The sequence below is a fragment of the Aotus nancymaae genome, unplaced genomic scaffold (assembly GCF_030222135.1).
Source record: "Aotus nancymaae isolate 86718 unplaced genomic scaffold, 86718_ANA_hifiasm-v0.15.2.pri h1tg000077l, whole genome shotgun sequence".
Taxonomy (NCBI): domain Eukaryota; kingdom Metazoa; phylum Chordata; class Mammalia; order Primates; family Aotidae; genus Aotus; species Aotus nancymaae.
Window position 1 is genome coordinate 17,221,134 of NW_026988492.1, and position 16,169 is coordinate 17,237,302.

Genomic DNA, 16,169 nt, shown 5'->3' on the forward strand with positions numbered 1-16,169 from the left:
GCTGGGACTTTTGGGGGCTTTCCGGATGCTGGTCAGAGCTCGGCTTAACTAGGGTGCTGGAAAAGGCGGGGTCGCGTGGTGAAGGAGTGGGGATTTCACAGGACTGGACCAGAGGGATCCAGTGGTACCGTGACAAAGGGGAGTGGGAGGAGACGCGCGGCGGCCTCGGGGTTGCGGTCAGGTGGGGGAGACCCGCGGGCAAAGGAGCGGAAAAAATAAGGAGTAAGGGATCAGGCAGATCTGAAAGCTCCGAGAAAGAAACAAAGAGCGCCTGAGATTGGAACGCGGGGTGGGGGCGCGCACAGCGCAGGAACGCAGGGCTGGGGCCCCGCGCAGCCTCGCGCACCGCCCGCTTGGAAAGGGGGGGCTACTCCAGCCCGTGTGCCTGTCCATCGGCTTGCATTGGCGGGGGAATGCTGGGGAGAGGGGAGGGGCTGTTGAGGGACCTAACGGGCTCAGTCCAGCTTCGGACGGCGGGAGTTGCGAGGGGCAGTGGCAGAGGAAAGCCCGAGGGAGAGGGGTGGGGTCGCTGAGTCACCGGCGGTGACTCACCGCGCCCTGCTGTCCCGCCGATTGAGGGCTCCTAGCGGTTTAGGGGAAACCGTTAGACCAGATTGACTCAAGTCTCTGCGGACTCCGCGCGCGCTGCTGGTTCTCAGTCCTACCAACTTAGAGCTGGGCCACCGCTTTGATGTGTGCGTTCGGGCCCTGGGGGGACAAGAGCGCCCCTAAGTTCTTAAGAACTCGCTAAAGCCTGGCTTTGATCGAATGTGCGGACTTCTCCTTAGCAAGAAACTTCTGCAGCCTTTGGAGAGGCGCCCTACGCGGGCCTCCAGGATCATATTGCACCGGGGAGGCTTTTCTTGCAGAGTCCCCGCCCTCGTCCCTCCGGTCTCCGCTCGCTCTTCCCCCTCCCCCCATGAAACCACACCCAACTTTTTAAACAAGATCTGAAGATCCTGGGTGAAAGAGGAAACTCGACGTCCGTAGTTTCAAAATCTAACTCCGTGATCAGTGGTTTTTACGCTGGTGGAAGTCATTAAAGGTATAAATTGAGCCAATTGAAGAATTAAGGTGTTGCTTAAAAACCCCAATTTGATTAATGAGTTCAAATGAAAGGCAATTATATAACACACATGACGGAATGTTTGGCGGCAGTAGATTTATGTGTTAATTTTAGGACAGCAAGGCACAGTGCAGAGTTCATAGTGATTTCTCTGGGAAATGTCACACGTCCTGTTTTCCAAAAGAATTCGTGCAATTGACCTTGGGGTGAGGGGGATAAAACTGTCTACAGAGCAAAAAACTTCGCGTCCAAGATAGGGAGGGAGAGTTCAGATTCTGTCACCTTAACCTTTCTAGGGAAATCACTCAACTCAAGGGCTGTTGTTTTAATATTAGTAACGAGCAGAACTGAGTACTAACCGGCCAAGGGAGATAAACGGAGGCTAGGTAAATCCATCTTCTTGTGATTCAGTAGCAATTGAAAACGCACAGGGTTTTTAAGTATTTAGATTTATCGTGTACTGAAAGGATTAACTACAGAACCACTGTAAAATGGATTCTGCAATGGATAGGAGGAAAAAAAGTATTTCCCTCTTTTTTTTTTTTTTTGGTGGGAGAGAGGGTACTGCAGGTTACCTGGTGTTTAAGAAAAATAATTTAGAGGCAAATGAAGAGTTTATTCTGGATTCTTTGGACAAGCCTCTTTTAGGCTATATTTTGTTTACCTTATTCCAGTTCACTCTTGCAAATGGCGCTGCTAAGGTGGAATTACAGGACTCTACTGCCCAGCTCACCTGCTGTGGCTTTCTTTTATTCTGTCTTTCACTGGGAGGCTGCAGGTCATTCCCCAAGAGCATTCCTGGGGCTGGGTGCCCTGGAGGACAAGCCTGTGCTCTGAGTTACCATCTTGCTTTCTGAGAGCCTTTTATTCAAGCCGCTGCTCGGCAAATGTCACCATTGTGAGTTTGCCTGGAACTCTTAGAATGAGAAAAGTGATCTCCCTATGGGAGGAAGAGAGTGTGGAACTCACTGCTACATGCAATGCTGATCCCAGGGCAATGTGGTGGCACTATCGGGACGCTTGCTGACTGACTCACTATGGAAAAGGAGGACAAGGCATTGCTGGGGTGTGGCACTGTGCCCTGCTGGTGCCCATAGCCGATTCCTCAGGGCTGTGGTGATGGCTCCTGGAATGGGCACTGGTCTTCTTCATCATTTCAGGGATAGGTAGCTCTTCCTTCTAACCTGTCCCCATTCTGAAGTCTCAGGGCTGTGACAGGCTGCTCTTTTGCCACAGACATATGTTTGTCTGATGCATATGAAATGTATAAAAGTGTAGGTGTTCTGTAATCCCAGCATTTTGGGAGGCCAAAGCAGGAGGATTGCTTGAGATCAGGAGTTTGAGCCAGCCTAGGCAGTATAGTGAGACCCCATCTCTATTAAAAAAAAAAATAGCCAGACGTGGTTGTGCACATCTGTGGTCCCAGCTACTTGTGATACTGAGGTGGGAGGATTGCTTGAGGCTTGGAAATTAAGGCTGCAATGGGCCGTGCACACCACAGCACTCCACCCTGGGCAACAGAGCAAGAACCTGTCTCAAAATAAAGTATATGTGTGTACTATACACACATAACACATGTACATACACACATATGCAGTGTTCAGTGTTCCCTTTCTATTAGAAAATACCATCGCTTTTTGTGAACTGTAAGAGAAGTGAAAGGTACAAAAACACTTTCCCTCATTCATGTAGAATTCATAAGGTTTAAGAATTCCTTTCATTCTTAGGTAAGATATACAGTGCCTCAATCAATGGGAGATAGTCATCAGTCAGGGCGATCAGTGAATCTGAACTCACATCCCATGTTCTTAGGTATCTTTTGGGTACACAGAGATAGCTTTCCCAGGTTTTGTGTTTACTTTTTGATTGCTATGAAAACCTGTCTCAGAAGTATTTTTAAGTGCTAGACCAGGAAGCTGCTTTCCACACTGCATGATGCAACTTGCATATAAATAAAGACATGGTGGTACATTTCATAGGCCAGGGATAAACACTACCACATCTAAATTACCACCAGTGATTTTGGAATTTGCAAGCTGTCATGATATCAGTTGAGTTGGGTGACTTAAACTGACAGACCAGCCAGCCGTGTGGACAGAAGCTTAGTGGCCTATGGAGGCTTTGGGAAAGCTGGCTAGCTATGCCAAGAGAACATCTAACAGGACTGTTTGGATGGAATGTTAGACAGAAGAAGGAGGGTACAGTGAGAGGGTGAAAACCTTAGCAAAACCTAAATGCCATGGAAATACAAATAATAATAATAGTATAATATGTGCTTTAAATTTGATGCCAACTGGATGACCGGCACTGTGTATACGTTTAATTTAACTTAATGCTCTCACACCCTCCTGCAAGATAGACTTGATGATCCATTTCACTAATGAAGAGTCTAAGATGCAGGCTAGCAATTTTCTTGTGGTTGTACGACTAGCAGGGGAGGGAAGAAGGGGACAAGAATTTGAATGGAGGCCTTTCTGACTCTAAATGCACTTCTCTTTTCTGTTTGCCTTGATAACAACATTTGCTTACTATCAACCAGTTCAATTCAGAAACATTATATTCCAGGAACTGAAGAATTGAGATGATTAACACAGATCTTGCTTCAAAAGGGCAGATTTTTAGAGGAATTTGGCAGACAGCTACAACACCACGTTTTATGTTATTCAAATGATGTTACAGGGATCATAACATACAAGAAGGGAGATTTGTTTTCACCTGCATTCTAAAAACTTACTTTCATTTGTGAGTTAAACATTTTCACCTAGATTCCATTTTGCCTCTTCAGAGGAATTGCATGCAAGATTAGGTTTAGCTCATCTCACACCATAAAACCCATGAACCACGGTCGCTTCCCCTCCCAGCTTCCTTGTCTAGTCAGGGCAATACAGCAAAATAACAAGATTGGAAACTTTCACCCTTGCCACTTCCTTACTCTTTGATCTCAGATCCAATGAGTATCATGTCCCAGTGCTTCCTGGATCCACTCCTCTGTTACGTTGCTATTACTCAGTTCCAAGCCATTTCATGCCTCCTTCCTGCAATATTGCAATTGGCTTCTGTTCCTCCATGCTTTCTTTTCTCCCACCAATGCATCTATCTTCAAGCTCTCACCTCTTTTTCTTAAAAACTTCATTATAATATATTTGTATTATCTATTTAGAGGCAAAGACTTGCTCTGCTGCCCAGGCTGGAGTGCAGTGGCACAATCATAGCTCACTGCAGCCTAGAACTCCTGAGCTCAAGCATTTCTACTGCCTCAGCCTCCCGAGAAACTGGGATTATACGTGTGTGCAACCCATGCCCAGCTAACTTTTTATTTTTATTTTTGTAGAGCCAGGATCTTGCTATGTTGCCCAAGCTGGTCTTAACTCCTGGACTCAAGCAATACTCCAGCATTGGCCTCCCAAAATGTTGGGATTATATGCATGAGCCTCTACACTTGGCCCAAAACATCATTCTGTAGATGTCCTGGTGGGAATTGCTCATCCCCTCATTAGAATGTAAGCTCCGTAAGGGCAGGCAGGAATTTTTCTCTCTTTTGTTCACCATTCTATTTCCAGTGACTAGAGGAAAGCCAGGCACATCTTTTGAATGTATGAATTAATACATGAGTAGTTCATAGAAGGAAAGAATGGTGTGGGGGCTAATATTTGCTGGTGCTTATTATGTTTAAGCATTATGCTAGTCATTTTAGACATGACAACGTTTAATCTTCACAAGGTATCATGATACACAACTTTCATTCCTTTACTCCAAACATAATTATTGAATATTTGCCATGTGCCAGGCACCCTGGTAGACATTGGGGAAGGGATCAAAGCAGGTATGGCCCAAAGCCTCTTGGAACATAGAGTTGAGTCTGTGTATATGTATATGATACAGAGAGATAATAATTGTAAAGGAACAAACAAAACAATTGCAAGTGCTGATAAAGACTATGAGGGAAACAGAAATTTTGCTGCAGAGGAGGTTGAGGATCATAGGTAACTGGTGGCCTTTGGAAGCTATGTTAAGTATGCATATCCATCCTCATTTTCCACTGTTCCCCCCAGGCAGCAATTTCAGTAGAACCCTTAGCTCCTTCTCATTCCATGAACATAGTACATTTTCCCCACATGCTGATGTGGGAATGTGGTTGTCTTTCATCATATTCCATTCGACAGATACATGTATTCATATTTTTTCTTGCTCTGCCTGCAATGATTTTTAGTATATTCAAGTAAGTAAGATAATTTAATGCCTCTAGGGCTCTCATAGCCTTGTGTAAGGAGAAGCAGATAAAGAGTTGGAATACATAGCAGAATGTAGTGAGTGCTGTTGCACAGATAGGATAAAATCCTGAAGAGCTTAGATGGAGAAATAATCATTGCAGCACTATTCACAATAACAAAGACATGAAATCAACTCAGGTGCCCATTAACAGTGGATTGGATAAAGAAAATGTGGTACATATACACTGTGGAATACTACATAAGCATAAAAAAAGAATGAAATCATGTCCTTTGCAGCAACATGGAGACAACTAGAAATCATTATACTAAGCAAATTAATGCAGAGACAGAAAACCAAATACTGCGTGTTCTTACTTCTGAGTGGGAGCTAAACATCGAATATGCACAGACACGAAGATGGAAGCAATAAACACTAGAGATTCCAAAAATGGGAAGGGAGGGAGGAGGCAGGGGTTGAAAGACCACCTATTGAGTACTATGTTCACTATTTGGGAACAGGATCATTAGAAGCCCAAACCTTGGTATCACACAATATACTCATGTAACAAACCTGCACAGGTACCCCCAAACCTTTTTTTTTTTTTTTGAGAAGGAGTCTCGCTCTGTCGTCCAGGCTGGAGTGCAGTGGTGTGATCTTGGCTCACTGCATCCTCTGCCTCCTGGATTAAAGCGATTCTCCTGCCTCAGCCTCCCAGTAGCAGGAACTACAGGCACATGCTGCCATGCCTGGCTAATTTTTTGTATTTTTAGTACAGACAGGGTATCACCATGTTGGCCAGGATGGTCTCGATCTCCTGACCTCATGATGCACCCACCTTGGCCTCCCAAAGTGCTGAGATTACAGGTGTGAGCCACCACACCCAGCCAAATCGAAATTTTTTGAAAAAACTGTAATACTATACTAAAAAATAAGCTAAATATTGTTGAAAAAAACAAATGATCATACCTACTTGGGGGAGATCAGAAAGTATCATTTGAAAAGATAGTATTTGAGGAATGAGCACAATTTCTACAGCTTCTCATGGTTGAGAAAGGATGCTCTAGTGCTGACCAAACAGCATAAGCAAAAACTGTGGGTGACAGAGTGCTGGGGACATTTAGGGAACAGGAATAATCCCAGGGTTGCTGGATTATGGAGTATTTGTACGGGAGAAAGGGAACTGAAAATCAACATGGAACCATGCGTTGGACGAGTAAATGCCAGGAAGAGGAGTTGATAATTAATGTGGTGGGTAGTGAGAATGCACTGTGAATTTCAAGTGGGAGAAAGTCATGCTTGTAGCTGTATGTTAGGGGTGGAGAATGAATCAAAGAGGCTTATTTGAGGGCTGCTTGAGGTAGATCAAGTGAATGGTGAAGGGAGCCTGACGCAGAGATGCTTTTAGCAATTGTGATGTTTAAGGGTGAGGGAATAAGCAAAATCCAGTGGGGTCTGAGCCTTCTGAACAGGGTAATTGAAAGAACAGATGTGGCCCGGCACGGTGGCTCATGCTTGTAATCCCAGCTCTTTCGGAGGCTGAGGGGGGCGGATCACGAGGTCAAGGGATGGAGACCATCCTAGCCAACATGGTGAAACCCCATCTCTACTAAAAATACAACAACAACAAAATTAGCCGGGTGTGGTGGCACGCGCCTGTAATCCCAGCTACTCAGGAGTCTCAGGCAGGAGAATCGCTTGAACCTGGGAGGTGGAGGTTGCAGTGAGCCAAGATTGTACCACTGCACTCCAGCCTGGGAGACAGAGTGAGACTCGGTCTCAAAAAAAAAAAAAAAAGAAAAAAAGAATAGATGCATTCCAGACAGAAATAATTATTTGGAAAGTTAATTTGCATTGAAAGACAGTTAATTCAGATCCCTTAACCTGGAAGCATCTTCCCTTCTCTAGTCTACAAAAATTACAGCCTCATGAAGGTGAGCAATAACTGGATAGTGTGGTTTTACATTATCCAGTAGTGGTCCCCAACCTTTTTGGCACCAGGGAACAATTCCATGGAAGACAATTTTTCCATGGACCAGGCGAAGCTAATGGTTTCAGGATGATTCAAGCACATTACATTTATTGTGCACTTTATTTCTATTATTATACTGTAATATATAATGAAATAATCATACAACTCACCATAATGTAAAATCAGTAGGAGTCCTGAGCTTGTTGTCCTGCAATTACATGACTCCATCTGGGGGTGATGGGAGACAGTGACAGATCATCAGGCATTGCGTTCTCATAAAGAGCACACAACCTAGGTCCCTGGCATTCACAGTTCACAATGGGGTTCACTCTCCTACAAGAAACTAATGCCCCCGCAACAGTTATCAGACCATGACCCAGGGTCTACGGCATTTCTAAGCACTTCTAATCTGTTCACTTAAGGGAATACAGTTGACGGTCTTATATCGTCATTTAGCTGCTTTGAGTGTGTTAGTCTTGTTCCCACAGCTAGTATAAAATCACGATTCTCTAAAACAGTTTTTAAAACATCAGAAGGGAAAGAAAAACCATAAAGCCACTTCCAGGAAGGTATCTTTGAACGTTTGAGGGGGAAGACACAGACAACAATTCCCTGTAGGCTATCATTAACTTTTAACTTCATCAAGGTCTAATTCACAGTCTGTAACAAGGAAAGAGAAGGTGGTAATGATGTAGGGGGAATACAAGATTTTAATTAACATACACAGGAGAGCCGGGCGCGGTGGCTCACGCCTGAAATCCCAGCACTTTGGGAGGCCGAGGTGGGTGGATCACGAGGTCAAGAGATCGAGACCATCCTGATCAACATGGTGAAACCCCGTCTCTATAAAAATACAAAAAATTAGCTGGGCATGGTGGCGCGTGCCTGTAATCCCAGCTACTCAGGAGGCTGAGGCAGGAGAATTGCCTGAACCCAGGAGGCAAAGGTTACGGTGAGCCAAGATCGCGCCATTGCACTCCAGCCTGTGTAACAAGAGCGAAACTCCGTCTCAAAAAAAAAAAAAAAAAAAAATACAGAGGAGAAATTTAGTGCAAAAATAAATTCCAGCTGATGTTAGACAAAGAAATAAAGCTAGATTTTCAGTATTAGTTCACTTAATCAAAAAACAATAACAACCAGAAACAAACAAAACCCATCAATCCAGTTATAAAAACCTCATGTCATTTGAAAGATCCCTAAATGACATCATCCCAGTTTAGTTACTGGCTGAGTGAGACTATCATAAGGAAACTAGCAGGTATTTGCCCAGTGGCCTATAATGTTGCTTTTGACATTTTTTTTAAGGGAGAGAGAAAAAGGCCATGCCACAGCTAGAAAATTTGCCAAGTGCAATTGGCATCTTGGGAATTTACTCTGCCTACTTAGAGGAGGTCATGTAATTCCCAAGCGGTAGACATTTTTTTCTCAAGATATTTAAGTAAGGGACCTAATAATAATTTTGTTTAATAGCACAATTTGCTGTTTCTTTTTAAACTTTTATTTTAGGTTCAAGGGTTCATGTGCAGGTTTCTTATATAGGTTAATTTGTGTCACGTGGGTTTGTTGTACAGATGATTCCATCACTCAGGTACTAAGCCTAGTGTCCAATAGTTATTTTTTCTGCTTCTCTCCCTCCTCCCACCCTCCACCCTCAAGTAGGCCCCAGTGTCTGTTGTTCCCCTCTTTGTGCCCATGTGTTCTCATCACTTAGCTTCCACTTACAAGTGAGAACATGCAGTATTTGCTTTTCTGTTCCTGTATGAGTTTGCCAAGGATGATGGTCTCCAGCTCCATCCATGTTCCTGCAAAGGACATGATGTCAGTTTTTTTGTTTGTTTGTTTTTTGAGACGGAGTCTCACTGTCACCCGGGTTGGACTGCAGTGGCATGATCTCAGCTCACTGCAACCTCCGCCTCCCAGGTTCAAACAATTCTCACCATCACCCAGGTTGGAGTGCAGTGGCGTGATCTCGGCTCACTGCAACCTCTGCCTCCCATTTTCAAGCAATTCTCCTGTCTCAGCCTCTGGAATAGCTGGGATTACAGGCACATGCCACCATGCCTGGCTAATTTTTGTATTTTAATAGAGACGGGGTTTCATCATGTTGGCCAGGCTGGTTTCGAACTCCTGACCTCAGGCAGTCTACCCACCTCTGCCTCCCAAAGTGCTGGGATTACAGGCGTGAGCCACTGCTCCTGGCTGATGTCGTTCTTTTTTGTGGTGGCATTGTATTCCATGGTGTATATATACCACATTTGCCTTAGCCAGTGTACTATTGATAGGCATGTCAGTTGATTAATTTTCTTTTAAAAAATGGAGAAACTTTTTTTTTTTTTTTTTTTTTTTTTTTTTGAGACGGAGTTTCGCTCTTGATACCCAGGCTGGAGCGCAATGGCGCGATCTCGGCTCACCGCAACCTCCGCCTCCTGGGTTCAGGCAATTCTCCTGCCTCAGCCTCCTGAGTAGCTGGGATTACAGGCACGCGCCACCGTGCCCAGCTAATTTTTTGTATTAGTAGAGACGGGGTTTCACCATGTTGACCAGGATGGTCTCGATCTCTTGACCTCGTGATCCACCCGCCTCGGCCTCCCAAAGTGCTGGGATTACAGGCTTGAGCCACCGTGCCCGGCCAAAAAATGGAGAAACTTTTAATATATATTTTTGTTTGCCTTTATGGTAACCTATGACATTGGAAGGGAATTACTGGTCATCTATATAGTCATAATCTCTTTCCTGTAAATCTGGGAACTATAATGGAGCTCCATCTTATGTATTTCAAAACTGATTAATGAATTGACCAATGAATTAAAAATGAACAATTGGAAGATGCTTTAACTCTGGCATATCACATTCACACAGCCAGTGACATGATTTTCTTCAGCATATCAAATATTATATTTAATTGTGAATATGTTTGATAAATTCAGAGTTTAAAATAAACCTCTCAAGCTTTGGTTTCTGGGTATGATGACAAAGACCAATATGATTTGCAGAGGTCGGAAATGAAAACCAAAGGCAAACTCTAGGAAAAAAAAAAACACAAAGTAACCCCAAATGAAACCATGTAGCAAGTGGAAGGAAATATAAAATGACAAAATGGCGATACGCAAGGATGAAAAGATGAGGAAATTCACTAAAATTACAATAGATATAAGTAAAGAGAGACCATTCAGAGTTAACTGTAGCAGAATAAAGGGTTTGGCCACCCTCTTAGTAATTCTACCGTGACAATTTCTAAACTGCTGAATAAGGTTTTGTATTTCTAATTAGCTAAGTACTAGAAATATTTTCTCTAATGTGACTCATATGAATATGTGGCATAAGGACAAAAATTTCTGTGGAACTCGAGCTTAATATAGATTAAATACATGTTCTTTGTAACATAAATTATGAGAAATTGTTCTGATACAGTATTATAATTTCCTCGAATGGCATCTCTAGAACTTTAGACAGGTGTCATAGAATATACTGCAGAGATGTTTGTGTGTTTGATTAGGGTTTTTTCCTTTTTTTTTTTTTTTTTTTAAGATGGAGTCTTACTCTGTCACCCAGGCTGGAGTGCAGTGGCATTATCTTGGCTCCAACCTCTACCTCCCGGGTTCAAGCAATTCTCCTGCCTCAGCCTCCCAAGTTGCTGGGATTACAAGCACCCACCACCACACCTGGCTAACGTTGTATTTGTAGTAGAGATGGAGTTTCACCACGTTGGCCAGGCTGGTCTCGAACTCCTGTCCTCAAATGATCCACCCACCTTGGCCTCCCAAAGTTTTGAAATTACAGGCTGAGCCACCGTGCCAGGCCAGCATTTCTCTCTTGCCAATTCTGGGCTGGCTTTCACCATCCTTGACTAATACCAGGAACACTTTGATATCATTGCTAAAACTGGAGTCTGACCTGGATAGAAAGGCTAACAGTAACCATAATGATTGCTTTCATGTAGGTGCCTACAATATATAAAAGCAATCACTAGGTACTGCTCATGGGTTAACTTATTTAATCCTCACAACTGCCCACTTTGACATATGAAGAAACTGAGGCACAGAGAAGATAAGTAGCTTATTCAAGTTCATCCAGCCAAGAAGTGGCAGACTTAAACACAGGACTTCTGGCTGCAGTCCCTAAACGCTAAACCTCACTGCACTGTGGAACTTTATATGCCATGGTAATTTTGTATTACTGTTGGGGATGTCCCCGCACTTCTTTAGCATTGTTATCATGATGTTTGTCACTTTGTTCTACTTTTTTCCTGTTCTGATGCAGCAGCAGAACCCATTTTGATTTGGAGAATATGGTGCCCTCAGTGAATCAGCAGGAAGTCCATAAACAGTTTTAGGGGTTTTCTATGGAGATCTCATTTCTTAATTCTGACTCAACCCACCAGAATGCATGGATAATTACGACATTTGAATCTTGCATACAGTTAAGTGAATAAAAATGCTTTGCCCCATTTGCTAGAGGGAAAGAAATAAAACTGACCGCAGTTTTGGAACATATTACTTCTATCAGTGAAAACAACTTCTCCCTATACTTACTATTAGTTTGATTTTTAGGGAGATTTATTAATATTTTAGTCCTTCATGGTACTATTATTGTGCAATCCAAGAACTATGGGGAGTTTCTGGAAATGAGAGAAAGCTCAGGGAATTATAGGCAACCAAGATTCTCAAGACCAAACCCTAATGGTGTTACTGATAATACACATGTGCTTACTAGCCAGTTTTTAAATTTTCTTGTTTAATACTAATCTCATTGCTTTTGTATATCAGATTTTCCTAAGTAGTGCTCATCAGTACCAGGTTTATTTTAAAATAGAGCATGCTTAATGTACTTCACATGTCTGCAAGGGGAACAGCAGCAAATACCACAGTCCCATGGTGTATATAAGGGAAAAAGAAGGCATATACGTGTTAAAAAGCTTGATGAAATCCTAACTCAGTAGGGGCACAATTACTTCATAGATTGGATTATTTTGAAAAGAACTAGAAAAATCCATTTCTGGATATATTTTGACTCTTTTTTTCTTTTTGAGATAGGATCTCACAATGTCACCCAGGCTAGAATACAGTGGCACCATCACAGCTCACTGTAGCCTCGACCTCCTGAGCTCAAGTGATCCTCCTACCTCAGCCTCTTGAGTATCTGGGACTACAGGCACATGCCACCATGCCCAGATAATTTTTTAAATATATTTTGTAGAGAAAGGGTTTTACCATGTTTCCCAGGCTAGTCTCAAACTCAGAGCTCAAGTGATCCGTCCTCAGCCTCCCAAAGTCCTGGGATTACAGGCATGAGCCACTGCACCTGCCCGGCCTGTATTTTGAGTCTTTATGTGTGCCGGCTCCCTGCTAGGTGCTAAGGACACAGAAATGAATACCACCCCTCCCTTGCTCTCAGCCGGCTCCCAATCTGCTCCTCTTTTCTCTGTTAAATCATTTTGCCTTCAAATCTTGCATAATGTGGTGGCCACATTGAGACCTAGTTGAATAGTTTCACACTAACTCCCTTCAGTCAGATGGCCTTGGTGAAATAACTTTGACTTTTACTCTGAAATCCATGGAAATGCAAAGTTTACTGTTTTGTTCTCCTTGATAATATATAGCATAATAACCAGTTGCTGGGTTACTACCTAAAACACAGACTCCAGACTGCAGCCGGGAAGAGCAGTTAGCAATTAAGCAAAGGAAATGACTATGACTAGTGGGTTTGAAACCCAACACGCAGCCCATATCCGTCTTAGCATGGAGAGGCATTGATGTTACTTAGGCAACTTTTATCACTAAGGAAGTAGTTTTGGTGACTCATGCTCATACAGAATAACTTATTTCAAGTCCTGGGTGTTCAGTAACCTTACCATTATGCTTCTGTTTTCTTCTTTTTGGACTCAGACAGCAAAGCTCCATTTGGATGACATAGATTTATTACTTGGTAGTATACCATGTATTGGCTGTCCCACATTTTGAAATTTAATGGACTCATGGTGATCAGACTAAAAGGTCAGTATTTCCTAAAATATATTAATATGTTAAAGATAGAATTAACATCCTACTTTCTAAGCAGAAATATTATCATATTAACATAGCTCATTAAATGTCTTGGTTGACATTTCTTGCCAATTATTTTTTATTTAATGTAACAATCCTGTTTTAAATACTAGTCATTATTTTAATAACTAAAATGAAATACTGAAGAATTTTATACTATGACATAACATGCCTTATTTTTTTTTCCCAAATAGATGAAAAATGGAATTATAATCTCTACTGAGGGTTGCTATTACAAGAGGAAGGAATCCTAAGGAAATTCACTGGCCAGGTTCTCGGTTCAAATTTTACTGCCCACCTGCTTGATGGCCCAACAGCATTTACTGATCGACAATCGACATTCTTTTCCTGCATTAAAAATAGCAGAGAAGTTGTAGAAATATTAGTTAATTAAAAGAGTTATAGGTTGCTGATGTGTTTGGAGAGCAATACGGAAAAAGTTACTGTTGACAGAAAAAGCAAGCCACAAGCCAAGGACCTAAGCTGGCTTCTGGGGCAGTGCAGGAGCATCGTGGCTTGGGCTCCAGGGTTTGCTGGGAACCTTGGAGGTGCCAGCTTCCAGTGTGGTCAGCCCAGGACTTACCTGAATCACTAGTATACCTTTTGTCCTAATTCTAGAAATCATGCCATAAATCTCGAAATTTGGACAGTGTTACTTGAGCTGTTTTTATTTTGCTTTCCATTGAGCCCTTTTCTGTTTTTAATTTTGTGGTTGGAAAAGCTTGAAAAAGGCAATGAGTCATGACAATATTTCTTTTCTTCTCCAGATAGAAGTCTTCGATGTGAGGCCCAGGCATCGGGTATCATGTGTGTGATTCACGAGCCTTGGCATCTGAACGCTTTTCTGGAAGGACCCATTAAGACAACATGTTGGGGATGTACTAGTGAAGTGATTCTCAAAATGCAGTACTAAGACCTGTAGCATCAGCATCACCTGAAAATCTGTTAGAAAGTCCAGCTGTTAATCCCCACTTTAGACCAACTAAATCTGAAAGTCTGGGAGTAGGTGGGGCTCAGCAATCTGTGTTTTTACAAGACTTACTAGGTGATTCTGAGAACCACTGTGCTGGTGAATTGTTCCTGTCTGTGGTCACATAGAATACAAAAAGTATAGGGTTGGAAAACGGGGAAATTGATGAGTGTTCGCTTATGAGGAAATGAAGAATAGACAGAAAAGCATGAGTTAACTTTTGGAATTCAAAAAAGAAGCAATTTGTAAAAGCCAGGAATTTGATTTGCAGGACTAATTCCTTGCAGAATCTTTGCTTTCTCAGAGAGGGGCAATCCAGATCACTAGGTTACCGTGAAATATATTGGTATGGTTCCAAAATTCTAGAATAATCTCACTAGTGAGAAAAGGCATACCTTTCCATATTAGGACAAAACTTCATATCAGGTTTGTAAAATCCTGTAAGATTCTTGTATCCCATTGTCGTGGCCAACTTGTTTGTCTCTGGAGACCCCAGTTTCTACATCTGAAAACCATATGCATTCCTGCTCAGCATGAATTATCTCACTGAATGAAGCGAGAGATTCAGGATGTGTAAGAGCATTTGTGAAGCATTTGGATTACCAAGAAATGTGAAGTATAAAGATCAAGAATGATTAATACGAAGATTGATGGTAAAGAGGTATTTAGAAGTTGCTACAAAAAATGAGTTGCTTATTTCAGTCTCTCTTTTCCACATCTGCCTTTTGAGTGCTGACTCCGTCACGTATTCACTACTTGATTTTAAATGAATCACATTTTTTAAAGCTTTTAATCTGTTTCCTCAACAAAAATATAGTATTAATAATATTTACTCACAGAATTGTTGTGAGAATAAAATTGATTCAATTGGCTTTCCAAAAAATATGGAAATACAGTTTTAAAAAATAAAACAATACCATTTTTGGATATATTAGTGCTGTGACTTTTATTTTATGTCTGGGTTGAGGAATCCTAAAGGACTGTTGACATAATGACATCACCCAGGGGTTTGGAATAAGAGTACACATCAGCAAGTTTTCTGATTATAAAAAGTAGCTATGTTTACTTTGCTGTTAATTCTTCAGTGGAATGTTTCAATTTTCTCATACAATGGGGGAGATCCATTTATTAAGAGCTCTATTTTATTAAAGAAAGCAAGTCTGGTGGCTCCTGCCTATAATCTCAGCACTTTGAGAGGCTGAAGTGGGAGGATCACTTGAGCCCAGAAGTTCAAGACCAACCTGGGCAACATAGCGAGACCCCATCTCTATGAAATCTTTTAAAAAATTAGCTGGGCATGGTGTTGTATGCCTGTAGTACCAGCCACTCAGGAGGCTAAGGTGGGAGGATCACTTAAGCCCTGGAGGACTAGGCTGCAGTGAGCAATAAGCTATGATCATGCCACTGCACTTAAGTCTGCAAGACAGGGCAAGACACTGTTTCAAAAAAAAAAGGCAAATTTGATACTTTGTATTCTCTGAACCAAGAAAATACATTTCACTCATTCTTTCAGGGAAAGAATTGGGACTCTGGAGTCAGAGTACCCAAGCCAAATTTCTCAGCTCCTCTGCTTGCTAATTATGCTACCTTGGAAGAGTCTCATTTTCTTGTTATAAAAAAATGGAGGTGATAATAACAGACAGTTGTATGTGCATGAAATGTATATAAAATACATAATCAATTGTCTGGCCTAGAGTAAATACTCAATAAATGTTGGTGGTGATTGATGATATTGTTTAACTGTGGCATAAACGGAGAAAAAGGAACCTGTGCCCAAAATCCAAGGGCAGGAAGGAATAGGAAGACAAAAGAGCAGTTGATATATGATCATTTTACAAATGAAAATTCATGCAGCTCCTATGACTTTTCCAGTCATTTATTAAAACCAAACCATTCTCTGATCACTTCTAA

The 16,169-nt window shown here is 42.0% G+C and overlaps 1 long non-coding RNA gene across 2 annotated transcripts; it reads left to right on the plus strand.

The window, feature by feature from the left end:
* The first annotated feature begins 496 nt into the window (after window positions 1-496).
* Window positions 497-15,185, plus strand: LOC105719765 (uncharacterized). Of its 2 annotated transcripts, none has more exons than XR_010339495.1 (2): window positions 497-1,045; window positions 11,508-15,185. It is a non-coding gene; the product is annotated as an uncharacterized LOC105719765 (long non-coding RNA). The 2 variants fall into 2 exon arrangements; XR_001108041.2 differs by having other exon boundaries at window positions 13,133-15,185.
* Window positions 15,186-16,169: the final 984 nt, after the last annotated feature.